This window comes from Eriocheir sinensis, chromosome 33 (genome assembly GCF_024679095.1).
Source record: "Eriocheir sinensis breed Jianghai 21 chromosome 33, ASM2467909v1, whole genome shotgun sequence".
NCBI classification, from domain to species: Eukaryota; Metazoa; Arthropoda; class Malacostraca; order Decapoda; family Varunidae; genus Eriocheir; species Eriocheir sinensis.
Genome location: NC_066541.1, coordinates 13845689 through 13872848, shown reverse-complemented (window position 1 = coordinate 13872848; position 27160 = coordinate 13845689). Strand labels below are relative to the sequence as shown.

General features: G+C 42.8%; 2 long non-coding RNA genes across 3 annotated transcripts; one reads left to right on the top strand and one right to left on the bottom strand.

The window, feature by feature from the left end:
- On the top strand, window positions 1-7908 carry LOC127006758 (uncharacterized). Its single transcript, XR_007759743.1, has 4 exons — window positions 1-144; window positions 5367-5710; window positions 6689-6774; window positions 7788-7908. It is a non-coding gene; the product is annotated as an uncharacterized LOC127006758 (long non-coding RNA).
- On the bottom strand, window positions 7757-24755 carry LOC127006759 (uncharacterized). Of its 2 annotated transcripts, none has more exons than XR_007759745.1 (6): window positions 24687-24755; window positions 14579-14835; window positions 9851-9991; window positions 8382-8933; window positions 8058-8160; window positions 7757-7868 (listed from the first exon to the last, which is right to left on the bottom strand). It is a non-coding gene; the product is annotated as an uncharacterized LOC127006759 (long non-coding RNA). The 2 variants fall into 2 exon arrangements; XR_007759744.1 differs by having other exon boundaries at window positions 9883-9991.
- Between the last annotated feature and the right edge of the window lie 2405 nt (window positions 24756-27160).

Here is a 27160-nt window from a genome sequence, read left to right as displayed (position 1 = left end):
TATAAGGTAGGAGTCAGCAAGTCAGTCAGTCAGTCAGTCAGTCAGCAGTTCCGGCGGCAAGTCAGCGAGTCAGCACCGCCTGCAGAAGATCGTTTAAGATGAGAAAAACATAATCAAACTTCGGCTAAAGAGAGAATTTGTCAGGTAAAACTCGTGTTAGGGGAAAAAGAGTTAACTGTGACTTAGAGAGATGGGGGCGAGAGAGAGAGAGAGAGAGAGAGAGAGAGAGAGAGAGAGAGAGAGAGATTGTTTCCCATTTTCTCGCTAACTCGAAACATTAACAGAAAACGAACGAAAGAAAACGCGATTATACAAGTTATTTATTATATTTTTGATGTGAAAGATAAATATTTTGTTTGTTATCTTATATTTGAAACGATAACGCATGAGAGACCTTTAGTATTAATTAACGAAGATATACATAACATTTCCTTGTTTATACCTGTCCGCCTACCTGCTCTCTCTCTCTCTCTCTCTCTCTCTCTCTCTCTCTCTCTCTCTCTCTCATTAGACAGCCGGGTCGTTTTACCTCACCATAGCCTCTAAGAAACATGATCGCCAGCCTTTACACGCATACTAAAATGTCCGTCTCCCTCTTCATATAATCGAATGTAAACAAGATATGCCAACTTAATTAACTTGCTAACCCTCCTCCTCCTCCTCCTCCTCCTCCTCTTCTTCCTCTTCCTGCTTCTGCTTCCTCTTCTTTCCCTTACTTTCTTTCCCCCTCTCTTCTCTTTCCTTCCCTCCCTCCCTCCTTCCAGTCTGTCATTGCTTCCAACTATCTGTTTTCCCGCCTCCTCCTCTTCCTCTTCCTCTTCCTGCTGCTCTTCCTCTTCTATCCCATACTTTCTTCCTTCCCTTCCTCCTCCTCCTTCTCCTTCATCCCTCACCTTCCTTTCTTTCCCCCATCTCTTCTCTTTCCTTCCCTTCCTCCCTCCTTCCCCCCTCCTCTTCCTTTTCCTGCTGGTCTTCCTCTTCCTTCCCTTATTTTCTTTCCTTCCCTTCCTCCTCCTTCTTCATCCCTTACCTTCCTTTCTTTCCCCCTCTCTTCCCTTTCCTTCCAATCTGTCATTTCTTCCATCTAACTTTTCCCCCCTCTCTAATCTGCCTTTCTTTCTTATACAAATGTGGCTTTCTGTATTTCCTCCCCTTTCGTTATTTTCCTTCCTTCCTTCCTTCTCTTTTTCCTAATATCCCTTTTTGCAGTCTGTTATTCCTTGCATGTAATTGTTTTCCACCTTCCTAATGTTCTTTTTCTTCCTGTGACTTTCTGCACTTTTGTTTTCCCTCCATTTTCCTTTTTCTCCTCCCTTCTTTCCTTCCCCTCTCAATCCCTTCTTCCACTTTGTCATTCATTTCCACGTTACTGATTTCCTCCCTCCTAATGTTCTGCTTTTCCTTCCTGTGACTTTGTGCTTTGCTGTATTTCCTCCTTTTTCCCTTCCCTCCCTCTTTCCCTCTCTCTTTCCCTCCTTCCCTCCCTCCAATCTGTCATTCCTTTCACGTAACTGTTTATTTTCTCTCCTTCCTCCTGTCCCTTTCCTTCCCTTGTGATTTGACCTCTCTCTCTCTCTCCCTCTTTTTCCTCCCTTTTCCTTCCCCTCTGTCCTTCTTTCCTGCCCTCCATAATATTATCCTTATCCTTTCTTTCTTTATTTCTTTGCTCTTTCCTTTTTTCTATTCATGATTTCATTTTCCCATCCATCCCCTTTTTCCCTTCCTTCCCTTTCCTCCTCCTTTCCCACTCACCCTCCTTCTTCCCCTCTCTCCCACTTCCCTTTCCTCTCTCTAACCTCGTCTCTCCTTCCCTCCCTATAACACCCCCTCCTTTCCCTCCTTTCCCTCACCGCAATACCCCCTCCTTTCTCACCTTTTCCTCTTTTCTCTCCTTTTCCTCTTCTCCTTCCCTTCCCATAACCCTCCCTCCTTTCTCTCCTTTCCCTCCTTTCCTTCCTTTCCGTGGCCCTGAAACCGACAAATGAAAACTGTCACCTAACACAAACGCCTTAAGTAAAATGTATGTCTGGTTGTCGAGGAAACTAATTGGTTGGGCGTCGGGGTCAGTGTGATGGTCGGCTGGTCGGCGGTGTCAGGTGGCTAATAGAGGAGTGGACTAGGAGGAGGGTGGTGGAAGAGAAGAAGAGGAACAGGAGGAGGTGGTGGTTGAGATGGGTGAGAATGAGGAGTGGTGTATGAGAAGAAGAATGTAATGATAAAAGCCTTCATGGTTTTGGTGGGAGTGGAAGAGGAGGTGCAACAGGAAGAAGAGGAGGAGGAGGAGGAGGAAAAGAAGTGGATAACGAGGAGATAAAAATTGATAATGTGGAAGGAAGAAAGATATAGTGGAGGTAATGAAAGGCAAAATAATGAAAAAAATATGAAAAAATAATTCGAAAGTGAAGGGGAAGAGAGAGTGAGAGAGAGGGGTGGAGAAAAAAGAGAAACGAGGAGGAGGGAAAGACCAAAGGGAAACATTGAGGCTAGTGAGGTAAATCAAGTGATAAAAGTAGAGACAGACAAAAGTTATGGCATCGAAAAGTATGTATTGCAGATAAGACTTTCAGGGGTAACTAACGAACTATTTCCAGCGCGCTATAACCGGGAACTAACGACGGGCGATAAGAATATATATAGAGTGGCTTACCCTTTTGTGCTTCTTCCTCAGACTTTGAACCATAAGTAATCATAGAAAAAAAGGTTACTTACTCTATTCTATGGTAGCAAAAAGAGACAGAAGGAGAATAAAGTAAAAAAAGTAAAGAAAACCATGACTATTGTTACTACTACTACTTAACTTATTCTAGGGTAGCAAAATAAAGTAAAAGGTAAAATAAAAATAAAAAACACCTAAAGACTACTACTACTACTACTACTACTACTACCACCCTTGAACTTCATGGGAAAAAGAAAAATAGTGAAGAGTTGACCCGAAGCTGTTCTCGCTGTTCTCGCGGTTTCAATCTTTCAGCGCGGAAGGAACATGGGAGAAGGGAGAGGTCAGAGAGGGAGAGAGGGAGAGGTGGAGGGAGAGAGCGAGGTGTCAAGGGAGTCGCCGCATGTGGTTTGAGTGAGAGACGAAGAGTGGAAATTTGAGAGAGAGAGAGAGAGAGAGAGAGAGAGAGAGAGAGAGAGAGAGAGAGAGAGAGAGAGAGAGAGAGATATGAATAATGTGAGTGACGCGGATAAGATGATAACCAAAATGCAATAGAAGAAGTAATGGAATAAGGAAGAGTGAATAAAGCAAGGAAGAGGAGGAGGAGGAGGAGGAGGAGGAGGAGGAGGAGGAGGAATGTAAGGCAGAAACTTTGGAGGCTGAAGACTTATTGATAACTTGTAAAGGAGGTAAAGTTGAGAGGAGAGAGTTTGGTGGAGGAAAGAGAGAGAGTTTGGTGGAGGAAAGAGAGAGAGGTGAGAAGACGCCCACGGGAAGGAGAGAAGAAAGGAGGAGGAGGAGGAGGAGGAGGAGGAGGAAAACCAGTGAGAGGAAAACAGTGGGAAAGAAGGAGAGAGAGGAGATGACCGTTCCCAGTGGTCAGTTTTGTCAGGTAGAAACTCTCCCCTGCTCTCTCTTTCCCTCGCTCTCTCGTCACCCTCCTCCTGCTCCTCTTTCCTTCCCTTTCTCATCTCCCTTCTGCTCCTCTTTCCTCGTCGACGTGTGGGCAGGGCAGGAGGGAGAGAGGGAGGGAGGGAAAAAGGAAGGAAAGAGTGAAACAAGAAGCGTGTGCATAATGTTTCGTTTTTTCCACACGTATGAAATATGTTTTAAGACTAATTATTATTTCTTTTCTCAGCGGTTAAATATCCATCTTTTGCTTTCCCTTTTCCCCAAGTTGCTCTACGGCACATCTAAACGATTCTCTTTTGTCGTGATGTCATTTTGGAGGGAGTTCGATCCCGTTCGTTGGCTTAGATTGCTGTTTTATAATCAATTAAGCCGTGAGAGAGGGCTTGATCGCCTCTCTTTGTGAGGCAGACACTACAGCGCGTTTAAGAGGATCCCATACCCTATTGTTCCTCTTAAGTGAGTTATGAACGTGTTTCCCGTCCTCTTTCTCTCTCCTGTTTTCTCGTTTTCCTCACTTTGATTGTTTAGCTTTCACTCTTCTCGTTCTCACTCTCGTACGTGTCTCGGTGCTTACTAATGTTACATGTCTCATCTTTTTCTCCTCACTCCTGTTCTCGTCACTCTTCTCTCTTTTTCCTTGTCCTTTTGTGTCTCTATTTAACTTTCCGCGTTCTTGTTCATCCTTCCTCTTGTTCCTCATGTTTGCTTCTTCCTCTCCAATCTGTGTCATCATCTCTTTCTAATCCTACTCTTCCTCCTCCTGTCTGCTTCCTCTTCCTTCTCCTGCTTGCTATAATCTTCACCTCCTCCTCCTCCTGCATGCCCTGTTTCTTCCTCTCTATGCTACGTGTTATCATCTCTTTCTAATCTTACTCTTCCTCCTCCTGTTTGGTTCCTCTTCCTCCTTCCACCTTCTCCTTCCACCGTCTTCTTCTTCCTCTCCATTATATGTGTTATTATCTCTCTTTAATCTTCCTCTTCCACTTCTTGTCTGCTTTCTCCTACTCCTCCTTGTTCTAATTCCCTCCTCCTCCCCCTTCTCCTGCTCCTGCCTGTCCTTCATCCCCAACTCCCCAGCCTCCCTCACCCTCCGTCGTCGCCTCCCTCGCCGCCGCCTCGCATCCGTCTATGTAATGAATGCCTCGCGAGAGACGTTCGTTCCCTTAAAGATTTTCCGCCTTCATTACTCTTCCAGTGTTACCGAGTATATTAATCATTCACGCCCGCGTTTTCCTTCGACTTTCCATCCCTCGGTGTTTTCTATACGGTGGGTTCACGCGTTAAGCTATTTTTAAAGAGAGGAATTCCACGGTGTTATGTACTCCACGTTTTCTGAAGTTATTCCCTTTAGTCAGTGGGACGAGAGAACGGGTAAAGGGTTATAGAAAATGGGAGGAACAGCTGAGTGAGTGGGAATGACAGGATTACGGGAACTACTTATTATGATTGAATTTCGTGGAAGATGTTACTCACTACTACAATTACTACTACTACTACTACTACTACTACTACTACTACTGCTACTATTGTGTGTCTAAGTTTCGTACAGCATGTGATGGCAAGTTGCACGCACATAAATAAAAAAAAGTAACAGAAAAGGTAACAAAACGAGGTGATTAAGGGGTATCGAGACACCTCTGGAATTATAATATACTTTCTTATGGGCGTTTTCTTTTCATTACCATCGAATTAGTAACGTCTCCTGCCTTTTTTCAATATATGTTCTTCCCTTGGACTGTCCTCTTTACCATGAAATAAACAATGCTAAAACTATGATTAGACTATTCGTTAATTGCAGGTGAGGGCGGCTGCTGACGAGGCCACGCATGCGCAGACGAGCCTCTTCCCCCTCCCTCCCACCTCTGCCAGATTATCGTACTCAGAGCCTCGTTTTTACCGGTTTCTGAGCCATAGCTATTGCCAAAAACACCAATAATTAACCATTTTAACGATAACTATATATGAAGGCAGTTTTGGGGTCGAGGGCGCAGTTTTTGGGTCTCAAAGCGGCAAACATAGGAGGCTGAGTACGACAATCTGGCAACGTTGCTCCCTCCTGCCACGTATTCACCTCTTGCTGCATAGACGCCGGACTGGGAAGGCGGTGCTGCTGTGCTGTCCACGTTCTCGCTGAGACCATCTGTACGAGGGACAAATAAGTATTGTTTGTTTTGATTACTGCAGTGGAATATCTAGTGTAGGGAAGGAATAATATGCTTGCAGGAGTATACGGAGGGTTAGGAGTGATGAGGTTAATTGGTATATTGATTGAGGTCGTTTGCTAGTTCGACATGTTATTAGTATGATGGTTTTGAATAGTAATTTAATGTTGCTGTTAAGGTATGGTATGTCAGTGGAGGGAATAGTTAGTGTTGCTTGAAGGACGTAATCTGTTGGTCAACTTAAGTTCTTTTTACCTAGTTGTGACTCGTTTGCCAGTTCGTTATTATAGTGTTGCTGTTGAGTGATTTGATGTGCGTTATCAGGATTGGAATTGTCAGTGAAGGGAATGTTGAATATTGGCTTCAATCACGGGATATAGTGGGCGCCTGATGTGCTTGTTATCTAGTTAGGGCTCGTCTGCTAGTTCGGGCTCGTCTGCTAGTTAGGGCTCGTCTGCTAGTTCGGGCTCGTCTGCTAGTTCGGGCTCGTCTGCTAGTTCGACACGTGATTAGTATGTTGGTATTGAGTGATTTAACGAGTGTTTAATTAAGGAGGAAATGTCAGTGAAGGAAATAGTGTTGCATAATCATTTAATGTATCAGTCGTCCGAGGTTCCTGTTCTCTAGTTAGGGCAAGTCGTGTAGCATTAACGATATCTTTTCGCTTATTCACTGCCTCAGCAAAAAATATCTATCTGCTTTATGGAGGATTAATCTTGGAACGATGTAACTGTGTATGTGTGTGTGTGTGTCGTTACGTCGTTAGGGGGGAGTGGACTGGACGTAATAGGAGAACGGACTGACTGGACTGAGAAGGAACAATGGAGAGGGTATGGTCTGTGTGTGTGTGTGTGTGTGTGTGATTCATTGGACAGTTAATTTACTTATACAACGTGATTTATATATTTTTTTTTATTGGAGGCTCTTCTTGATTCCTGTCTCTACATTTTCTCATCAGACGGGGCAGTAGGAGCTGGGTGAGTGCAGGACACGGCTGTCGCCTACAAGGAGTAACCCCAACACCCGACCACAGCATCAGTGAAGGTGAGTATAGCGATCCCCTACAACTTTTTATAAATAGTATTTGTCATCAGGCAAACTCACACCTATTTCGAGTTCTGCTTTCATTACAAACTTAGTTTATTTTCTTTTAAAATTTATCTCCCCTGTTTTAGCATTCTTGATTACTTGTCTAATATTTGGAGATCAATGTTCGAGATCAATGTTCAAGTCTTAATTTTTATTGACAAATTTAAGAACCTATTGGTATGGATATCCCAGCACTTTGTGAAAATAAATGCTTATAATGACATACTAGAATGAGACACCAGCCATTAGAAAATATTTGCTGTTGAAATGATCTGCACAGCACAAATATTTGAAATCCCAATTTTTTTTTTTATATTATACTGTGATGAAATATCAAGGTTCATTTAGTATTTTCATTAGTCATTTTACTACATGGTCTATTGTAAAAAATATTCCTTTAATGGCAGGTGTCAGTTACACTAATCGTTAATTCTTACAATTTTAAGATCACTTTTTCAGCTTCCTCGATTGCTTGTATTAAATTCTGAAATCACCTTTCCAGGCCTTTGGTGTATTATTGACTTACTAAGATTTAACGAATCTATTGGTATGGATTTTCCAGCAATTTTGGTTTTAAATGCTTAGAATGATGTACACACCTGCCATTACATAAATGTAAGATGAATTTTACTTTTGATGAAACAAAAGGTAAGCAAAATTTCTGTAATAGCAGGTGTGTACAGCATTTTAAGCATTTAAAACCAAAATTGCCGGAAAGTCCATACCAATATATTCGTTAAATCTTAGTGAGTCAATAATACTCCAAAGGCCTATAAGAGCAATCGAGGAAGCTGAAAAGGTGATCTTAAAATTGTAAGAATTAACGATTAGTGTAAGAACATAATATACTTCAGAGATCCTCCGGAGAAAGTAGTACAATACAGATTTGTTTGAAAATAAACCAAATTAATATTAATAAAAATGTTTATTTTTAACGAAGTACATAAATTCATTTTTATCCACAACAGGGGGTCCTGGTGTGTGTCCGACAACTGATTGGGACTTCCTCCTGGAGGGTCGAAACAGCTGGCAGGACGAACACCGCAAATCTGTAAAGAAATCACTAATGTAAATAAATATTGGTGATAACGTAATTGTTTGATTTAAGCTAAGGTGGCATCAGTATTTTTTATTTCCGCAAACTCTTTTAGGTATGTATCTTCGACTTAGAAAAGCTGAAAATTTTCCCCCGCCTCTAAAAACAAACAGGGTACCACCAAATGATTGAGTACGCAAACCATGGATGTGATGAGGTGAGACAAGCAGTAGGTGGCGGTCCGAGCTTGTTGACTCCTAACTCGTCTCTGGATGAGCAGCTGGCCTCCGTAGTTTACCGGTGGTCTGATAATGCTTGCAGAACCTGGAAATGGCGTAAAAGATCAGCACAACGCGTAGGAAGAGAACAAAGGCTGTGAAACCAACAAGCACCTGATCGTTAAGCCTGCCACAATTTCACCCTGTAACGAGAAGGAGAACAAACACACCTGAGGAACGTAATATACACTATGATCAACACGGTCACAATATCACTTACACAGGTGTTCAAGAAGTGGACAACTCACCTTTCAATTACTCGAGCCAGCGGTGCGAGGGATAGGTAGTCCAGCGATGCCAGGCAGCAGCGCATTGGGGGCGGTAAATTAAGGATGATAAAGTGAAGATCAGAATAAGCGAGTGAGCAGGAAGTGAAGCTAGGGAGAAGTGAGCCTGGATAAAGGGGAGAAAAGAAGGATAAGCCACGTAAAGGAAAATGAAGTACAGAGGAGCAGGTGTAGTGGGGAAAAAAACATGCTTATAGGGAGTGAGGCAAGGCGTAATGTGTTGAAAGCAAGAATTAGATGGGGGAAAGGGAGATAAAAGGGAAGAGGAAAAATATAGGGGAGAGTAGATGCAGGGGATTAATGACAAGAATAAAAAGTGAAGGACATAAAAGAGGCAGATAAGGAGGGAGATACGAGGCGAGGAAGGTATAAAGAATGGAGTAAGGAAGGAGGAAAAGATAGAAACACCCGTCAATCCACCGCTGACCAGGCACATGATGAGTTTTATCCTTTCCCTCGATCCGCCCCGCCTCCACGCATGCACCTCCTCTGCCCCACACCGTCACGCCACACCTGTGAACCACATAATGCTTTAGTCAAATGCTTCGGATCAGGAGTTAATCGGAGGTAAGTGAATATAACCAACAGTAACTTTTGAGCTATTTCTTGATTGACTGATTATTTCTTGCAATATTATACTACATCACTTACCTACATATATTTCTACTTTCAATCTTCTATTTATAAAAGGGCGGACAGGTGTACAAATAAATGACACTAACTTGTTTTAGATGACTGCACTACTTATTTTAAAGCTATATTATGTTTTATATTTCTACTTTCAATCTTCTATTTATAAAAGGGCTAACAGGAGAAAACTGGCTGACAAGAACAAAAATAAATTACACTACCTTGTTTTAGATGGTTACACTACTTATTTTAAAGCTATATTACGTTTTATCATTACAAAACTACAGCGACAAACATGCTTCCTCTATTCTCACGGTCTAATAATAACTACCCGTCCTTGAACTTAAGCCCAAAGATCATCCAGCAAGTTAATCTTTCAGAGAGCCTCGGACCATATTAGAACGTTTATGCACTGAGCGTAAGACCGGGCGGCATCATTTTAATTATCTCCCGACAAACAAGCTCATTCATTTCCTGCTTCACCTTCACTCTCCCAGATGGCCTCTCGAGAGTTAATTTCCTCTTCAGCGAAAAGCAAAGCATTGATATTACGCACGCAAGGAGATCACACACACACACACACACACACACACACACACACACACACACACACACACACACATCGTTCATACATACCTGCTTCCCTCTGCTCTTTCCTCTTTCTATCTTCCTCTTCTTCTTCCTCTGCATCATGGTCACCCTTTCTCACCCTGCCCCTCCTCTCTCGTCCTTCTCCTCCTCCTCCTCCTCCTCCTCCTCCCACTCTTTCTCCTACTTGGTTCACGGTCACTCTTCCTCACCCTGCCCCTCTCTCTCCTCCTCTTCCTCGAACCTTTTGTGAGGGTCGCCGCAGCGTTCCGGGTCACCTGGGCTTGATGGGGCTAGTAACACACCTGCACGAGGAACATTTGGGGAGCCCCGCGTTCGTCACCTCCAGCAACCTGTGGGGAGAAGAAAAAACAGGGATGGGGAATTGTATATATTTTTATGGTTTTAGGTATACACTTTTTATATGTTTTAGGTACGTGTGAGTATTATTTGTGCATTTTGTAAAACTCACTATCACCTGTGGGGAGGAAAAAAAAAAAAAGAGGATGGGGCATTGTATATATTTTTCCTTTTTCTGGTTTAGGTGCACACCCTTTTGTATTTTTTTAGGTACGTGTGAGTGTGTGTGTTATTTATGCATTATATAAAACTAAATATCTTTTCTCCACTCTTAATAATTGTGTTGATGGTGGAGTAGTAAACGTTATTAAAGCAGAAACGTAATTATTTTTTGCTTTTTACATCCTCTAATTAAACCAATGTATATTTCTCCGTCACGTTTCACTAGTACATTTGTCCCTCAATATTAATCACTCATATATCGTTTTTAATGCATGTTTTCCGTATTATCTTTTCTTTGCTCTATTTTTCCATTGTTATTCGGTACTACATTTGTCCAGAGGTTTTAATCTTTCTCTTATATCGTTTTTAGTGCAGGGTTCGTTATCTTTCCATTGCCCTATTTGACCCCTTATTAGCGGCCTGACCTCGCGTGACCTGACCCCCCTGAGCGCGGCGAGGGCAGAGGAGTGTTCGTTGTAAGGACAGACCGTCGCCTCTCCCTTTACGACCAGCCTTTGTCCCGCCGAGCCAGGGCATGATACGGGCTGACTTTTGACCTTTGCTTCCCTTTGTTCGTGTGTGTGTGTGTGTGTGTGTGTGTGTGTGTGTGTGTGTGTGTGTTTCAGGGTGGCTGCATCGGTCGGTTTGTTAGTGAATGCAATGTGCGTGTATTAAATTTATTGCCAAAGATATATTTGTTTGTATGTTTGCATGTTTTATTTTTTGTATGGGGCCTATGAATGGAAACTTTATAGCCTTTCCTGTGCATTAAACAACACCCATCCACACCCACACCCACACAAGCACCCCCCCACCCCTCCACACACACTTCGCATAAAACGCAACACATATTTTTACCTCTTTTAATCAATGTTCAGCCCGTCTCCTTTAACGAAATAATCCATAACCCATCGCACCGCAAACAACACACAACACAAATAGCAACACTGAATATAACGTCGTGTACCTGATGCTTCGTGCGGTCTTCGGAAAAAGTCATCGTCCTCGCGGTTATTCCTTTTCCGCACGTGCTGTCTTCTAATGGGATCAAGGGGACGAATTCTTCAGCAAATCGCCACCTCCGTTCGCCTGTTTGATAAGACTCTCGTAGAAGTTGCTGGGAGTTTTATTGCCTTTTATTGTTGGGCTTTCATTGACTTTTTTGCTGGGCTTTCATTGACTTTTTTGCTGGGCTTTCATTGACTTTTTTGCTGGGCTTTCATTGACTTTTTTGCTGGGCTTTCATTGACTTTTTTGTTGGGCTTTCATTGACTTTTTTGTTGGGCTTTCATTGACTTTTTTGTTGGGCTTTCATTGACTTTTTTGTTGGGCTTTCATTGACTTTTTTGTTGGGCTTTCATTGACTTTTTTGTTGGGCTTTCATTGACTTTTTTGTTGGGCTTTCATTGACTTTTTTGCTGGGCTTTCATTGACTTTTTTGCTGGGCTTTCATTGACTTTTTTGCTGGGCTTTCATTGACTTTTTTGCTGGGCTTTCATTGACTTTTTTGTTGGGCTTTCATTGACTTTTTTGCTGGGCTTTCATTGACTTTTTTGCTGGGCTTTCATTGACTTTTTTGTTGGGCTTTCATTGACTTTTTTGGTGGGCTTTCATTGACTTTTTTGCTGGGCTTTCATTGACTTTTTTGTTGGGCTTTCATTGACTTTTTTGTTGGGCTTTCATTGACTTTTTTGTTGGGCTTTCATTGATTTTTTTTGCTGGGCTTTCATTGACTTTTTTGTTGGGCTGTCATTGACTTTTTTGTTGGGCTTTCATTGACTTTTTTGCTGGGCTTTCATTGACTTTTTTGCTGGGCTTTCATTGACTTTTTTGTTGGGCTTTCATTGACTTTTTTGTTGGGCTTTCATTGACTTTTTTGTTGGGCTTTCATTGACTTTTTTGCTGGGCTTTCATTGATTTTTTTTGCTGGGCTTTCATTGACTTTTTTGTTGGGCTTTCATTGACTTTTTTGCTGGGCTTTCATTGACTTTTTTGTTGGGCTTTCATTGACTTTTTTGCTGGGCTTTCATTGACTGATTTGCGATCCTTGTGGTGGTTGTACACGACTTCTGCGCCACGAACGTAAAAATCACATACGAAAATTCGGTTAATCTTCTCTATGGCCTTTGGAAATAGTCGCAAAGGTAGCCCGATAAGTTTAATAAAGACGGTCCTAATAACTACCATGACCCACAGATCCTCTAATCTTGGTCGTACTTGCTACCTTGAAAGTTTACCTGTGCTTTGGATGCAAGTGTAAGGCTTTAATTTAGCGCCACCCACCTTCGAGTTTTTAAAAAAATATGAACGTGTGGGATGATGTATTTTGCAGGGTATTTTTATAAAGTCTTTTCGAGGTGTAAAGGAAAGACGATTTTTCATTAGATTTCTTCGTTCGTTGTAGGTATAAATTACGTTTGAAAAATATTAATAAAAAATGCCGTGGGATGAAACCTACTGGAAAACACAACAGGAACGTGGAAGATTGACAGTTGCAATAAAACACACACACACACACACACACACACACACACACACACACACACACACACACTATCAACCTTCAGTCGCACTCACTCACTCATTCACTCTCCCTTCCTCCTCCCTCTTTCCATCTCTCTGACTTTCAAAATGAACTTTCCCCACCAGTTTCCGAGCTGCCGGTTATTTAGGAAGCCTGAAAAGTATCTGGGGCTGGATCTTCGCGGATTAATCCTCTGGTTGGACTTGGTGTTATTGGCCCTGTGCATCAGCCATAGACGCGAGGGGAGGGCGTGCCTATCACAAACAAAGATCTACCTCATTAGTCTTGCGTCACTACAGAAGGAAGGAAGGACGCCGGGAAAGATAGGAGAGAGAGGAGGAGGGAGAGAACGAGTGAGCAAGCGAGGGAGAGAGGGAGAGAGCAAGCGAGCAAAGAACTATATACCTCATTTCTCTTGCGTCACTACAAAAGGAAGGAAGAAAGGAAGGACGCTGGGAGAGAGATAAAAGAGAGTAAGGGAGAGAACAAGCGAGGGAGATAAGGAGGGATTGAGCAAGGGAGAGAGGGAGCGAAGGGGAGAAGGAGAGAGACCGAGGGAGCAAGAGCACCTCATTACATTACATAAGGAGAGAGAGAGAGAGAGAGAGAGAGAGAGAGAGAGAGAGAGAGAGAGAGAGAGAGAGAGAGAGAGAGAGAGAGAGGTTGTTTACCACTCTATGTACTGACGACGAAAACACGAATTAGCGGGATAATAGCAAGGGAAGATTAGCCGTTCTTACGCGGTTCTCTTTCATCCGTAATCCTTCTTATTTTCCGTTCCCTTTTGCGAAAAACAATACCAGAAGGGCCTCAAACGCTCCTTATTATGGCTCCCTCCTTATTTACCGCGCACCTTCCTTTTTTCTTCCCTCCTATGTACTTTTACCTTATGTCACCTTATCTTTCGTTTCCTCGTATCTCGTCCTCTCAACCTCTAGCAGAACCTCCCTACATTACCTTCTATCCTATCCTGCTATATTTTTTCTCGCCTTCCTCCGTGTTCCTCTATCGGTCTATCCTATTCTATTCTATCTACTCCCTTTTGATATGTACTCTCCTAATTCTTTCTATTCCCAACTTGCTACGAACTCTCCCACTTCTATCTTCTCCTGTCTATTCCCACCTTGCTGCGTACTATCCTATTCCTATCTCAAACTTAAATCGTACTCTTATTCGCCTATTCTTCTTCTTTTATCATCACTCGAGTTCCCCAGTGGTGCCAACTCGGGTGAAAACCTCCGAGTAATTGGTATTCAGAGCTGTTGAGGAGGCTGTCTCGCGGGAACCAATTGTTAAACTCGTGCACACCTGGCTGCTGCTACCTGCCGACACACACACACACACACACACACACACACACACACACACATTGGATACCTTCTGCACCCCCCTCTGGATATTTTCTGCCCCCTCTCCCTCACCTGTCGCCATGGATATCGAATCAACGAAGAGGTACAAAGCGAGCAATTACAGGTAAACATCGGTATAAAAACTCCACGTGTCCGATTTCTTTTTTTCTTTTATGTATTTTCTTTCGTGTTCTGGCGTTTCTTTCTCCGGTTTCGCTCTCTCATATAAAGTACGTTTGTATTATGAAAGTTTGAGTGTGTGTGGGTTGGTATCCTGAATGGCTGGCTGGCTGGCTCGCCTTGCTTTGTGAATTGCAATATTGTACGTGTGTGTGTGTGTGTGTGTGTGTGTGTGTGTGTGTGTGTGTGTGTGTGGGTGGGTGACACCAGGTTATTTCATTACTTCAAATATGCTTTAATAATACCTAACCTTCTGCTACACACACACACACACACACACACACACACACACACACACACACCAAAAAAAAAAAAGCACAAAATTCAAAACTGAAAAAAATACCAAATAATGATAAATACTCTACCTTTTGATAATGTAGACGTTTTCTTATTGCTGCGCTTGACAGTGTTCTTTCCTGATCTTGTTATCGGGGTTGTTATTCTTGCTGGTATTGGTTTTTGTAAGGCTGTGTGGGTCCGTGTACCTTCCATCCTATCTTTGCTGTCGTTAGTATTGCTGTTGGTGGTGTGGCAAGGCTGCGCGGGTCTGTGTGCATAGGTTACCACTATTGCCGAAGCTGCTGCTCACATTTGGCGGCCTGGATCACCCCACCAAGCGTCTCTGGAACCAAGGGCAGAAGGAAGGGTCTCAAACGCTTGGAAAGACCACCGCAAAGGAAATTGAATCGGCACGTATCTCTCTTTACAATGTTTTTTTTCTTTGCTTCTTTATCTGGTGGCGTGTTTTTTTTCCTTCTCTTTCTTCACTTCTTTTTCTTGCCCTGTGTTGTGTGCTTAAGTAGCGGCGTGTGTGTGTGTGTGTGTGTGTGTGTGTGTGTGTGTGTGTGTGTGTGTGTGTGTGTGAGGAAGGAAAAACAAGGGCAGCAAACAGGAGAAACAAAAAAAAAAAAACAGAGGAAGAATAGTTTAGAGGAAGAGGAGGAGAACGAGGAGAAACAGTACAAAGAACAAAAAAGAAGTGGAATGAAGAAGAGAAGGAGAGGGAGGAGGAGAAGGAGTACAGATAGAAGTAGTGGGAGGAAGAGGAGGAGGCAGAGGACGAGGAAGAGAGGAGGAGGAGTAACAGTAATAGGATAAAGAGGAGGAGGGAAAGGTGCAGTTTGAAGAAAAAATGTAGGACGAGCAAGGAGGAGGAGGAGGAGGAGGAGGAAAAGGTCGCCGGAGAGAGGGAGGGTGGGAGGGAAAGAGGGGAAATGGGATCAGGTAACCTTTTATCGCATCTCAGCAGCTTACGGAAATATATGAAACTTGATAAAAATAAGACGGAAAGAAAATCCGCAGTGAAAAAACCCGAAATATTGAGATAAAAAAAAAACGAAAACGAAGAAAAATAAAAAAATACACACATTAAACTAGTCAATAATTTAAAGAAGCAAATGAATACACCATACATGTAAAAACAGAAAAAAAACGTTAGGAAAAAAATCATCTTTACACTTAAATTTTCTACACACACACACACACACACACACACACACACACACACACCATCTTCCCCGACCCCCCCACAAAACCTCCCCCCGTCCCCCCCCCCCCCCCCACACACACAGCCCTCCCTCACACACACAAAAGTCATATAAGAAAAGATTATGTAGAGGTGAAGTGAAATAAGGCACCTTCTCCTTCCCATAAAAAAGAGGAACTGTACAAAAAAAAAAAAGTGACGCTCTATGGAAAGAAAATATCTGTGATGCCCCGCGTCCTGACCATAGCCTTTTTGATTGCCCTTTTGTGGCGGCCGCGAAGGGAGGGGGAAAGGGAGAGAAGACGAAAGGAGGAGAGGGGGAGGCGGGCAAGGAAGGGAGGTGAGGGAGGCGGGGGCAGGAAGGGAGGAAAGGGGGAGGCAAGGAAGGGAGGAGAGAAGGGGAGGAGCAAGGGCGGGAGGAGGTGAAAGGGGGCATGTGGTGGGGGCAAGAGAAAAGGGAGATGAGATAGGGAGGTGAAGAGAGGAGGGAGAAGGGAGAGAAGGAAAGGGGGACCAAGGGATGAGGAGAGAGGAGGAATGGGGGGGACAAGAGAAGATGAGGGGAGGAGGAGGATGAAGGGACAAGGGAGAGGAGGAACGAGAAAAGGAGGGACAAGGGAGGAGGAGGAGAGGGAGGTAAGAGGATCAGGAATAAAAGAGGACACAGAGGGGTGGGCCGGGGGAAATTTTAAGGAGGAAAGGGAGGAGTGTACAGGAATAAAAGAGGAAAATGTAATAATGTAAAGTAAAACCACATACATGAATAGGGTTGTAAAAAAAGGGAATAATGTTCAAAGGAGGCAGAAAAGAATGAACAACAACACAAGAGAGAAATAGAAGAGAAAAAGGAGAATAAAGATAAAGAACGTGAAAAGGGATGAAAAATGAGAGCAAACAAGATATGAATAAGCAACACAACGCTAAAGAAAAATAAGAGAAAAAGAAGAATAAAGATAAAAACAAAGACGAACAGGAAAAGAAGAGAAAAAGAAGAATAAAGAAAAAAACCCAGACGTATCGGAAAGTAGACGAAAAATGAGAGAATGAAAGATATGAATAAGAAACAGAATGGTGAATAAAAAATACGTGAATGAATAATGAATAAGGAGTCCCATCATCTCATCCCTTCACACCTGACTCATCTTACCTGGCGCCCTCAAAATACCCTTATAATGAAGTTCGATCCTACTCCCACGTCCCTTTATCAACCCTATTTATCTCTCACAACTCTTGAAGGTTAGTTATAGAGAGTTTGATGCTCTTTCTGCTCGTCTCCAGTAAAGGCGGGAGGGAAGATCGTGTCACTTGATCTTATTTAAGGGGATTCTCAAACACCAAGTGAGAATCAGTAAGTATTTTGAGGCGAGGTGGTTTATTTTTGGGTTCATTGATGTTTGGTGGTCTCATTCATATGCAGTTTGATTTTGTGTTTTATCTCTTTGTTCTTGATCTTCCTTTTATTGTTTTATTTATTTTCTTCTTGTTTCTTGTTCTGTTTCGTCTTCTTTTTCTTGTTCCTTCTTTTCTCTTTTGTTGCTTGTCACATTCACTTTTTGCCTTTTTTCCTGTTCTCCTCTTTTCATTTTATTCTATTCTTCGTCTTTTCTTTTTCTCTTACTTTCTTCTTGTTCTGCTTCGTCTTTTTCTTCTTTCTCCTACTGTCTTTTGTTGCCTGTCCCATTCACTTTTTCGCCTGTGTTTTCCTCTTTTCTTTGTATTCTGTTTTTGGTCTTTTCACTCATTCTTACTTTCTTCTCGTTCTGCTTCGTCTTTTTCTTCTTTCTCCTAATCTCTTTTGTTGCTTGTCCCATCCACCTTTTGCCTGTTTTTCATATTATTTTTAATTCTTGGTCTTTTCATTCTTGCTTTTCTGCTTCTTGTTCATCTATGTCTTTATTTTCTTCCATTTTCCTTCTTTGTTTTCCTCCTCCTTGTTTGGGTCCGCGTGCTGATCCTATTAACCACAGACTGGGCGCCTCGGGGGAACGACCTCGAACTAAAGGCTTTAAGAGGAGAGAATCACGTTACATGAAGACATGGGCTAAGGCAGCTCAACCGACAGCAGCAGTGCGTTGACCTCCCACTGCGTTATTCTGCTGGGTGTATCATATGGAGAGAGGCAGCGAGCATCATGGGGTACAGAACACACCAAGTTTTAAGATATTCTCATGATGATTAGGAGTAGGAAGTGGACGTATCATGTGTTCACCTGATAAAAAGTAGACAACAAGAGTAACATAATGGCATCTCGTGAATTGTAAAAGTTTGGGCCGACAGAAAATCAAGTGGAAAGATGAACCTCGAATATTTCCCGGGCCACTAACGTTACTTGAACACACAAACATCACACAGGGAGAGGTGGAAAACGCAGGTGGATAGATGAACTTCGAACCTTTTCCGAGGCACTAACGTCACTAACGCACTATCATCAAACAAGGAGAGGTGGCAAACGTTAGATAAGGCCACAGATGATGATGAGGAAAGCAATCTTCAGCTCCGATTGGCTACGAGAGGCGAGGTTAGGCCCCACGCCGGAGACCCTCACCTGTATCACGGACAATTAGCAGGTCCAATGGTTCCTTTGCCTGGCAGGTGTCTAGGGACCGCCCGGTGACCTGGATTGCCCTCCCAGGACTCCCTCTCCTTCACCTCACCGACCCCCTGCGAGGCGAGGGAAGGATTTCTTTCCCATACAAAAGGATTAATCCCCCGCAAATGACTGTGCTGGGCAACGACATTAGCATCTTGGGGAGTCCATTGTGTGCCCCCTGACAGTCCCCCACTCCTTCCCCTTTTCCTCCTCCCCCCAAAGTTCCCGTCCCATGTCCATCCTTGACGTAAACAATAACAGACTCCACTTACGCCTTGCGGTGAAAGACACGAGGTGAAATGAGTCGAGTAAATGACCTCTTGATGATGTTCCCTAAAAGCCCCTCTCATCCCTCCTCCTCGGCCCCTTTCCTCGAGTCCTGAAGTCCGTATCATTAAACCTCTCGGCACCTCAGTTCGCCTGTTTGAAAAGCCTCTCGTGGTAGAAGTTGCGGGGCTTTTCAAGGAGTGTTTTGTGATCCTAGTGATAGTTTATACGACCTCTGCACATTGGACTGAAAAATCACTCATGAAGACCCGGTGTATCTTCTCTGTGGCCTTAGAAAAGAGTTGTTATGGGACCTCGATCCGTTTAAGAATATGGACCTTACACCCTTCAGAGTCCCCCCTCCTCCGCCTCCTCCTCTAAGATCCCTTCCCCCAGGCCACCACACAACCCTCCTCCATCGCGTAAACAATAAACACCGACTCATACACTTCTTCTTGCGGTGAACATGAGAATAATATGAGACGAATAAATTATCTGGTATGTTCCTGTTAAGTTTCTCCTTCCCTCCACACCACCGAGCTCTCCATGTCCTCCCTTCACAACGCAGCACTAATAACCGATTCCATTCAGTCCTAGCGGTGAATGGCACGAGACGAGACGAGAAGAGCTGAATGGATGATCTTCGGATGATGACCATGACGAGAAGATGCGAGGGAAAACTGAAGACTAATGAGGGAGTGAGAATTTATATATCCAAAAAATGAGGAACGCTAAAAAAAAAAGCAATACAGTGATAGACAAATATGTAAAGATTGTGAGGAACTGATGATAAGAATAATTAGACAGCAAAGACGAAGAAAAATTAACAATGATGCTTTTAAAAATGAACACCGCGGCGTATGATTAAAGCCAAGAAAATACAATAGATGAAATAGAAGAGCTACATTCAAGTAAAATAAATAAGTGAAAAGAGATCAAAGAACGTAAAAAAAAAATGTAGATAAACACGGAAGTAACATACGAATAAGAAGGAAAAAAACACATCAAATAAAACACAAACGAACTGGAGAGAAATAAAAAAACCGGAGTAGAAAAACATGAAGTAAAACATACGAACAAAAAATAAAACCGTAAAATAAAAATCGAAAAAAATCGCACCAAACACGGAACAAAGAGACTATAAAGAAGAAAAAAATCGCTCGACTATTCCTCATCTTTTTCCGCCGGCCGCAAAAATCGAGGTTTATTAGGTCGCGGCTTCATGGGTGTCGACTAAGGCAATTAACAGAAAGGCAAATATTGAGTCGGTCAGTGCGCGTTTAACATGCAAGGGGGCGAGGCGTGGCGCTGGGTGGGTGAGGGGAGGGGGGGGGGGGAGAAGGGGGGGAAGGGGGGCGTGGATGTCAGGAAAAGGTTGAAGCAAGTCAGCGTTGATGATGCTTCCGGATGCTTGTCTGTGTCTGTTTGTGTGTCTGTCTGTGTCTGCGTGTCTCGTCTGTCTGTCTGTGTGTCTTGTATGTCTGTATGTGTGTCTGTCTCTAATGTCTGTTTGTGTCTGTGTGTCTCGTATGTCTGTCTCTGTGTGTCTTTGTATGTATGTTTGTCATTCTCTCTCTCTCTCTCTCTCTCTCTCTCTCTCTCTCTCTCTCTCTCTCTCTCTCTCTCTCTCTCTCTCTCTCTCTCTCTCTCTCTCTCCCCCCGACGTTTATTTTATTATCTCTCTCCGACGTTTATTTTATTATCTTATTAGTCTTACACATTAATGATGAGACAGTTTCCTTGCTTTACTTAATTCATCTGTGTTATGCTAATATTTCTTTCCTATAATTAGGTTGCACGAAACCCACAGTTTTATTTAAATGACCTAGTTTTTTCTTCTTATTTTTTTGCCATTTTTAACCTATTTTTTCATAAGTATATCTGTTTTCCCGGTTCTCCGCCACACGTGCCTTTTTTTTCAATGCAACAGTTCGTACCTTTACATAAAATACAGATACTCTTCAAAAGCAAACTCCGAACCTTGAACTTTCTATTGTTACACACACGGTTTCTAAAGGCGATAAGAAACTATTCAATTTTCAGACACACTATCCTCTCTTTTATCCCTTTATATACCTGTACTGTTACCTATGATTGCCCATGAAACGAACCCCATCCTTAACTATAAACCCTCAATCAGTAAAAAAATAAAATAAACTGAATTCAACTTTTAACAAATATTTTTCTGCCACGCGTTTTTCTTTTGCAGCGCTCAAACTTCATGCTCTCTTCTTTATGGATGCTCTTTGAACCCACGTCCATAACTTCGAGTCCCTGAGGATGCAGTATAGGGTAAGTGCGTTCAAGATGTCACATTAAGCTTGTGGGGTGAGGTGTAAATGTGGTCTTTTTATGGGTGTTGAGCTTGTGTGAAATTAAACAATAAAAACTCTTAAGAAAACTGCCTTCACTACCCGCAATCTTACTCTGACATCGTAAAATTAATCACAAAAACCCATAAGAAAACTGCACTCAATACCCACAACCTAATCTTGATATCACAACCTGAATTCACATCTCTTCTACTTCATCTCAAATTTCACGTCTCCATTATCCTACCTGATTATATTTCACCCCACAATCCGTCCATCTTTTCTCTATTTATCCCATCCCACACGCCAATCTCTCCTTTCTTTATATTCAGGCTCATATCTCACCTGCACCATCTTCCATTTCACGTCTTTACACTTCCTACCTGATTACATTTCACATCACAAGCCATCCCTTTTAGTATATCTGTATTTACCTCACCTCATACGCAAACCAGTCTTTCTTTTTATTTACATATTCAAATCCATATCTCTCACACGCCCCCTACAACGTGACGTCTTCATAAGCTCTGCCTGACTACATTTCTCCCCACAAAGCATCCACCTTTTATTATTTTACATATCTATTTCACCCAAATCTGCCTTTCATTCATCTGTCTACGCTGTGTCTCAATGGACCTCAACCTCACCTCTCGCCCGATTACATCTAAAGAGGGAACTCACTTGCTCTTTTTCTAACCTGTCGGAATGTTTTCAGGTGTAAGTAGGGTACGTGAGTGAGGCGAAGAGAGTAGAGAAGCGTGGTCGTGGAAAGGAGAGAAAACAGGTAAAGGAACAGAGAAGCTTTAACTGGTATCATCTTACAATCTTACTTTTCCAACCTAACGTCCTACCTTACTTAATACGAGCATACTTTACTTTACCTTACCGTACTTTACCTATCGTCATACCTACATCATCTCATTTCACTACCTCATTTCTCATCCCCTCGCCTCTACAGTAATCGCACCTTAGCTATCCTCATTTCACCTCATTTTCCGTTATCTCATCTCCTATCTCCCATCCTCTATACTATAAACTCGGCTTATATTACCTTACCTATCGTCCCCTTATCTTACCTTACCTCTCTTCGCAGTACCTCACCTTACCTCATCTCCGTTTCCCAGCCTCCACCAGACCCTCCCCTCTCTCCTCATCCTCCAACCTCTACCAAAATCTTCTCTCTCCTCTCATCCTATAACCTCCCCCAGACACTACCCCTCTCCTCTTGTTCCTTCAGCCTCTACCACACCCTCCCCTTTTCCCTCATCCCATAACCTCCCCAAGACCCTACCCTCTCCCCTCGTCTCTCTCCCACCTTGTCCCTCGAGCCTCTACCATAACCTTCCCTCTCCCCTCATCCCATAACCTCCCCCAGATCCTACCCTCTCCCCTTGTCCCTTCAGCCTCTACCAGACCCTCCCCTTTTACCTCATCCCATCACCTCCCCTCATCCCTCATCTCCCGTCCCTCCAGCTTCCACCTTTTGTCCGCCACGTATTAATCGGGATGTTTTTGACCGCCAGCAGAGGGCGGAGCGGAGTGGGTGTTTTCCGCGTCTTCACTTGATTAGCCGGGCGCTGGTGGCTGGTGGCGAGGGTGAGCGAGAGGGGCGGGCAAGGGAAGAATGAGGAGCACTGATGGCGGAGTGATTAATAACGGCGGAATGAAGGGAACCGACGCTGGAATTAAGGGGGAAGGATTTTAACGCGGCGTGGGATCTCAAAAAATGAAAAATGTTGGGATCTGGTAGCGTTTTTTTATTGAATTATTTTGTGTACTTCGTTTTTTATACATATTTGAAAAAACGAGCATTAATTTTTAAGAAGAACTAAGGGGGATGGATTGTAACGTGACGTGGGATGTTGAAAAATATTGAAAACGTTGGGATCTAGGAGCGTTTTTTGATAGAATTTTTTCTTCTTTTTTTTTTGGGGGGGGGGGGGAGCAACCTTCTGTATTTATGGAGAATTAAAGGAGCGGATTTTAACGCGACGTGGGATGTAAAAAAAAATATTGAAAACGTTGGGATCTAGAAGCATTTTTTCATTGGTTTGTTTTCTGTACTACGTTTGGTTCGCGTTCTCTAAGGGAAGGAGGTTTTCTTTTTGAGTAAGTTTATATATTTATGAAGATTATAATGAGTGGGTAATAAAACGAGGCTGAGAAAACCGTAGCACAAGATAATCGATAGTCTACATTTTTAATTAATTCTGAAATGGATTACGATATCATTTTTTTCTATAAATGAGAAACATAAACACTTCTAAGGCGCTTCTAAGCATATAAACATCTAACAATGAGGGAAAAAAATGTAGGAAACGAGCAAATGAATATTAACCAAACATACGTAACCAGGTTGACCCACTTATGGAAAAGATGGTGAGAAAATATTCCTTGTGAGAATAGGAAAGGAAGAAGCAGGAAGAGGAGGAAGAGGAGGAGGAGGAGGAGGGCGTCAGGTGCTTCTGATATAATGAAGATTTAACGCAAGGCTCTCGACACCGCTGAAGAGGCTTGTTGATCGAGGGGGGGGAGGAGAGAGAGAGAGAGAGAGAGAGAGAGAGAGAGAGAGAGAGAGAGAGAGAGAGAGAGAGAGAGAGAGAGAGAGAGAGACGAACCCAGTCACACTAACACCCAATCCGTCATTCCTCCCACACAAGCTGTACACAAACACTTCGACGTAGCACAGCCCAAAGCATCGTTTCATAAAAAAAAGTTAAGCGTATCTCAGGAGACACTCTGAACCCATAAAACAGGCCGGGGACTCGATAAATCCCAGGAAAAGTATCTAACCCTACACAAGTCTACCCTTATAACTCGCGGCGTCCATTCAGGCCTGCCAGCGAGCCCTCCACCACCGCGAGGCATTGAGGACAAATCGGGGTTTCCATCAAGGGAGAAAGTCGGCCTGGAAGACTCTTTGGGAGGATACACAAGGCGGGTGAGTCTGAATGTAGCACGAGAACCTGACCGTGTGATCCCTCCCTCGCTGCTCAAAGGGGCACGTGAGATGGTGTTCCGCGGGATGACTCTTTAGAGGTATGCTTCAGATTGACGAACCTTTACTGCACTGAAAATGGTAAGAAGTGTAAGCAGTGTATCCCTTCCTCGAAATGGTAGTAATAAGTAAGCAGTAGTAATAGTAGTAATAGTAGTAATATTAATAGTAGTAATAGTAGTAATATTAATAGTAGTAATAGTAGTAGTAAGTAAGCAGTGTGTTCCTTCCTCGAAATGGTAAAAATAAGCAAGCGATAAATTATTGTAATAAGTGTATTCAGGAAATTCAAATATGCTTGCTCGGTGATGACTATCTAAACAAGTGAGCTCTTTCTTTGTTGATTTATGCTACAAGGGAGGAACACGCAGAAACAAAAGAAAAGCAGTGCAACAACCTGCCAAAGCAATATCCAAGATGAAAACAAAACTAACAACGCAAATACATGGTGCTATCCCGCGGTGACTTCCCGGAAAGCTGCAACTAAGTATATCCCGCGCGAGAATGGTGTGGCGTTACCAAATATGCTTTACGAGGAAGCGAATACGCAAAAGGAACACAAAAGCAATCACTCCAAGAGCTAAAATAACCACACGCAAGAAGGCACGTGGCCAGCTCTCACGACTAACAAAAACTCACGTCAACGCTCACAGGAACTCAACGAGGGCACAAAAACAGACTAACCATCCAGGCATCATTACATGCTTACATAATACTAACAATACAATATGCATAACTAAGGAAGCGTCCAGTCCTCAATACCACACCTACATACAGCGAATACATAATACGATATACATAATACCACTAATAAACTCACCTCATCCACATAGTCCACTCCCACCACGTTCTCCACCACGTCCACCGCCACCACTTCCAAGGAGCAACTGAACTCAGGTCTCCTTCTCCTCCACGTCTCGAAGCGGTTTGAGAGTCTCGAAAAGGTGAATGAGACTCGAGATAAGATTACGAAATGGTGCTTCTTTAGTGTGTGTGTGTATGTGTGTGTGTATGTGTGTGTGTGCGTGTGTGTGAAAACAGACTATAGGGATGAGAGAGCCCACGGAATTTAGCTCGTCTCGTGATGCCGTTTGTCCCTTGAGATTCTCGGGTGAGTGGCAGGCAAGGGGGAGGCTGGAGGGACTGGAGGAACGGCGCCGCGGTGAGGAGGTGACAGGTAGATAGTTGGAAATGGTATGTGGCATGGGAGGGAAGGGAATGGAGGAGCTGTGGAAGGGAAGGAATGGAATAGAGAGAGTGTGGAAGGGAAGGAAAGGGAACAGAAGGAGTGTGGAAGGGAAGGAAGGGAATGGAGGGAATGTGGAAGAGGAGAGGAACAGGAGTGTGGAAGGGAGGGGAGGAAATGGATCGAGTGTGGAAGAGAAGGAATGGAACTGGGGGAGTGTGAAAGGAAGGGAATGAAGGGGTCAGTGTGGGAGGACAGGGATGTAAGGAAGGATTAGGAGGAAGATAATAAACGAGACCAAGAAAAGAAGATAAAGAAGATAAATAACGAGAGATTGAAGATTAGGTTACAAATATAATAAGGAAAGAAGCGGTGTACACATAAAATAAAATGACTGCAAAAATGAATAACAAAACGGGATGAATAAGAAGCAAAAATATTTAAAAAAATGAAACAAATGAAAAGACAATAGAAAATAAAATGAAAATAATGACAGAAAATCCGAAGTCACCAGCAGATTCAGCTTAACAAACCAAGATGGGTAAAAATGAAATAGATAAAAAAGGATAAGAACGGAAAATAAGATGGAAATGATAATAAAAATAAAACCCTTCACCGGCAGATAAAATTTAACGAAGCTCATCATTGCATCGATCCGGTCACATAGAAAACGGAGCTCACAATTATGGAGTCAAGATTTGTGCCCGAAACATCACTCCTGTTAGTCTTGCTTTTTCCTCTTCAACCTCCTTCTCTTCTTCATCTTCATCTTTTTCCTTCTCTTCTTCCTTTTCTTCTTCCTCCTCCTTCTCCTCTTCCTCCTCCGTTTTCTCTGAGTCGAGGCAACATTTAAGGCTTCACAGGACACGATTCGAAGCTCCGTATCTGCGAGGCTTTCTAGATGTGATTAATCTTGTTTTCGTTTTGTTCCTGTTCGTGTTCTCCTTCTTCTTCTTCTTCTTCTTCTTCTTCTTCTTCTTTTTTCGCTATTCCTACTTGTATTATTACTTCCAATACTGCAACTAACCATTACTATTACTACTGTACTAATTCTTATTTTTGTTCTTGTTTCAGTTTTTACTCCTCTTCCTCGCCTTCCTCCTTTTTCTTCCTCATCTTCTTCACCCTTTTCTTCTTCTTTCTTCGGGGCGGAAGTTATAATCTGCTTTCTCTAAGTTTTCGAAAAGATTGAAATTACGATTTTTTTGTGAGTCGACTGAGTTATATATACAATAATGAATAGAGGTAATGCATATAAAATGAAATAGGATGAAATTTAAATGTATACTCTCTCTCTCTCTCTCTCTCTCTCTCTCTCTCTCTCTCTCTCTCTCTCTCTCTCTCTCTCGCCGTTAAAGAAGGAAGGACAGAAGGTGGAGTGGTCAGTCGAAAGCATAAGGATAAAGAGGAGGAGAGAGAGAGTGAAAGTGAGAGTGAAAGAGGAGAGGTGAATGGAGGTAAAAATAAGATAAAGGATGGAGAGGTGGAGAGTTACGGTGGAGGGAAGGTGTGGAAGGGAGGCGAAAGGAGAAAGGCGGATTAAGAAGTGGGAGGCTTTAAGAAGATAGAGTTTGGAATATGGAGAGAGGGGAAGAAGGAGGAGGTGGAGGAAGACGAGTGGAGAAGGGAGAGAGGTGGGTGGAGTCATAAAAAGAGGAAGATGAAGTGTCGAGTATGAAGGAGGGGAAGGAAGGGGAATGAAGAAAGAAAAGAGACGGATGGGAGGGAGAGGAAAAAGATCGACTGTGCAGAATATGGAGGAAGGGAAAGAATAAGTGGAGACTGGAGTGAGGAAGGTGGAAGAAGAGATTTTTTAGACTATGTACAAGATGGAGTGAGTGGGAAATATATATGAAGTAATGTGTAAGTAGTCTAGATTAGTGTGAAGAGGGAGATGAGTGTGAAGGGATAAAAGGAGGCAGTAAATAAGGAGTATGGAACTATAATATGGAAGGAAGGAATCGATAGGAAAATGGAAATATATGGAGTATGGAATGATGAAAATAAAAACGAATGAGTGAAAGAAATTAAATAAACAAAATAGATAGACAGAAACATGACTCATTAAGGATTTGGAAAGAGGCGGAGAGGGCAAAGAGTGGAGTGGA